Source organism: Callithrix jacchus, chromosome 18, assembly GCF_049354715.1.
Source record: "Callithrix jacchus isolate 240 chromosome 18, calJac240_pri, whole genome shotgun sequence".
NCBI classification, from domain to species: Eukaryota; Metazoa; Chordata; class Mammalia; order Primates; family Cebidae; genus Callithrix; species Callithrix jacchus.
In genome coordinates, this window is record NC_133519.1 from 328,039 (window position 1) to 331,917 (window position 3,879).

Below are 3,879 nucleotides of genomic sequence, written 5' to 3' on the forward strand. Positions count from 1 at the left end.
AATTTCATATCTAGGAAACCCATATCGGCTCAGCCCCAAAGCTTCCTAAGCTGATAAACATCTTTGTCAAAGTCTCAAAATACAAAATAAATATGCAAAAATCACTAGCCCTAACATTTTTATACACCAAAAACCGTTAAGCCAAGGGCAAAATCATGAATGACCTCTCATTCACAATTGCCACAAAAAGAATGAAATACCAAGGAATGTATCTAACAGGGGAAGTGAAAGGTCTCCACAAGGAGAACTATAAACCACTATCCAAGGAAATCAGAGCTGACATAAGCGAATGGAAAAACATTACATGCTTATTGATAGGAAGAATTACAATTTTTTGAAAAGCCACACTTCAGGAATGTCTGCTGCGTGGTGTGGTGATTCTGCGTCTGGTTCTGTTGGGGTTGGGCCAAGGTTGTTGCCGGGGCTGGGGAGGAGGCATCCCAAAGGCCGAACTTTGTGAGGTCACCAGAATAAGGGTTGCCGGCCAGGCTACCATCCCCCCCAGTCAGCGGAGTAGTGAGTGTGGGAAATAGGATGCTGTAGTAATACAATGGAAATCTTGTTTGAAGCATCTGCAAGTCATCATAACCATATACTTGTGGCGGATAGGCATGTAACAGCCCTGGAGCCACAATACACGGATTAGGCAACAACGGTGGGACCCCAGGAGGGAGGCTGGGAGGAGCTTTTCCTGAAGTCGTGGCAACTGAACTTCGAGTCGAGGCTGTGACAGGGGAGTTGCAGCCTAGGCTGAGACCCAGACTACTGCCACTATTGAGAGTGGAGGAGACACTGACCACTGGGGGAGGTGCAGAGACTGTGCTGGATGTGGTGGAAAAAGTGCTGGAGGAAGAATAGAGATTCGTTTCACTCTCCATGCTTGTGTGCAAAAGAGTGGATGTTGAAGTGTGCCCAGAAGATGTTGATGACGAAAGGGTATTCTGCTGCGTAGATAATGTGCTGCTGTGTTGTGTGGTGTTAGTATTTCGAATCTCCTCACTGTGGCTCAAGCCACCCAAGGAGGATGAGTGCAGATTGGTTGTTGTCACTAAGGAAGGTGCAGATACCATTTCATTGAGAGCGGGGATGCTAGAAGTGGAGGGTAAATCAGATTTTACTGCAGAGCTTGTAGCACCTTCAACAGATTGAGTGGTCCGTAATTGTGTGGCCTGCACAGAACTGAAGCCATTCTTTGCCTGAGTCAGGTCCTTTTGGGGTGATGAAAAGATGGAGCTGGGGTACCACCGAGTCTGTGTGGATCTCTGTTCATAAAGAGGGCCCTGAGCATTATTTTGGGAGGTATAGGTTGTCGACTGAATTGGGCCACTCTGATAACGACTCCTGACTCTGGTTAGATCAAATTGTAGATGAAGATTCGCTGGCCGTGCTGGTATATAGGCTACTGGAGCTGGCTTGAAGAGGCGCTCGTGGTAGGGGTGGACTCATAATCAGAAAGGACTGGCTCTGACCCAAACTGCAATGCCCCAAACTGCAGGTTTAGCCCTGAGATAGCTGCTGAGCCAGGCATCTCCACAGCCAGAGCAGGAATCTTAGAAGTCAAGGAGGCTTTTTTCTCCTGCTGTTTCAGCTTTTTCTGAGCTGGCTAGGGCTAGAGGACTGGTTGTCTGAAGATCTAGGTGACATCGATGGAGCCGATGTGGATTTCCTTGGCAGAGGAGAAGACTGAGGTGGAGGTGCAGCTGTGGAGGTAGCCACTGCAGGTGACTTCTCCTGAAGGAACACCTCCATCATGGTTGAAGATGGGGTAAAAGCCTGGCGCTTTATAAAGGGGCTGTGCACTGTTGAATCATTTGGGTTCTTCAAATCATACTACACCAATGATGGGGATTGTGTCATCAAGCCCATGTCCCAAGAGGAGGTGGTGGTGCTTCCAGTCTAAGAATGCTGAACTGCCAACTGAGCCAGGGCTTGAGCAGTCTTGAATTGCTCCAAGAACTGGGAGCCCGTAGTACTGCCGCCTTTAGCTTCATTCACCATCACCAAATCCTTTCCCCAGCAGGCTCACCATACTGTGATGAGAAAATGTGTTCCCTGAAGCCGGCTGTGTTGTGGAGTCTGCTTTGAGTTGCTGAACACCAGAGGCTGGGCCAGAGAAGGAGCCTGAGATGGATCCAGATTAGATGAATCATTCTCCATTGTAGATGGTGTCTTCCCGAGAAGAACAGCAAGGTCAATTCTCTGACCAGCAGTGATTGTCACATTCTCCACAGGCAGAGGCACTGAAGACACATTAGAGGCAGTGAAGATCTTGGTCTCAGAAAGATCTTCATTCCAATCTTCAGTCCCCCATTCCTCTGTTGCAGTCCTCCATGCACCAGGAGCAGTCTGAAATTTTCGGGGATAATTTGACCCCTCAACCCCAATGAAATCAAGTCTCGTCTCATCATCTGGTTCAAAGTGGCCAGTGTTGTTCTATGTATTGCTGCTACTATTGCCATAGTTATCATGAGTATTGGCTGGCTCTGCATAATCAGCTGGGTTAAAAGTTCCCATTCCTTGAGCAGAAAAACTTTCTCCTCGCCTACCAGAGCCACCTCTGCCTTGGCCACGGCCCCTTCTTCCTGTTTCCGTTCCTCTTCCAGAAGGCCCTCCACTGTTGGTGCCATCCAATCCATTTTCCTGACCTCAAACCACAGCTGGTTTTGATAACGCCCCATGCATACACTCTCATCCATGGCTGGCACCTCTCCCCCATCTTGGTGGCCCACCACGTAGCTGACTATAGTCTCTGTTCCGGTCTCGATTTTCTTTGCCTTCCTCATTGTATTCCATCTGGCTGCCGTCCTTCTGGCCTGAGACTCCCTTCTTCTTCCCGACCATCTCCCAGGAATGCGTGTCTGGGTTTCCTTCCAGAAGAACATTGATGGCTCTGTTGACATCTCCTTTGCAGTTGTGCAAAGCAATTACACATTCATCCTGGTTCTTGCCCGTAATATCAATCTTTTCACCTTTTCCTCAAAGTCGCATCATTATGGTCTGAAATCAACTGTGCAAGTTGAATTTCTTCTGCAGTGGCCTATGGCCACTGCTTGTGCTGTGGCTGGTTTTGGTTTTGAGGTTGTTCCCAGTTTCCCCAGGTTCAGTTAGTGCCCACCGACATAATCATTTACAGTATATACAAATAACAGTATTTACAAGGCAGAATACTCAGTCTCCTCCACACTGACACCCCAGGCCGCGTGGCCCCTGTCATGTAATATAAGATTCCCTCTTCCCCACCCCCTCCCTCCTTTTTCCTCTAGCGCTCTCTCTTGCGCCTTCCCCCCCAATATTTTTTTTCATCTTTAGGAAATTGTACTGAGCCTTCATTTTCTGCTCCCATAGCTACCAGGTCACCAGCCTCAGGGTGGGATCTGGTGGCTGCTGTACCATATTTTGGCTCCAGGATGTAAGCTACCTGGACCAGTGGATCTGAATCACTGTACGTAGCTTCTGTTGGGCAGAGATTTCCTCAGGGGTTAGTTTTTGACAAGGTTCTGAGGTGGGAAATTAAGGAAAGAAAGAAAGTTAAAATCAAAGAGAGAAACAAGTTCTCTGTATTAGGCTGACGGCAGTCAACAGGTGAAGCCCAGGCCCAGAAAAAACCTTGATAACATTATCTGAGAAGCCAGAGCTGAGAGAAATGTACTTTGGAAACACTTCCTGCACTCTCTCAACATAAGGAGGGAAGCATAAATTTTTCTTTCACCCTTACCCCTATAGTGTAAGTAAACGTAGGAATTTATAGGTATCTCTGTCCTGTATAAGTGATGCTGACAGTGATATGAACAATCAGGTTCAGGCTGAGGCAGTCTCAGATAGAGATGGGAGACTTGTTGGGAACTGGAACAAAGGTAACTCTTGTTATGTTTTACCAGA

The 3,879-nt window shown here is 47.6% G+C and overlaps 1 pseudogene; it reads right to left on the reverse strand.

Annotated features, from left to right (window-relative positions):
* Nucleotides 1-308: 308 nt before the first annotated feature.
* LOC144580224 (ubiquitin-associated protein 2-like pseudogene) lies at nt 309-3,193 on the reverse strand (annotated as a pseudogene).
* Between the last annotated feature and the right edge of the window lie 686 nt (nt 3,194-3,879).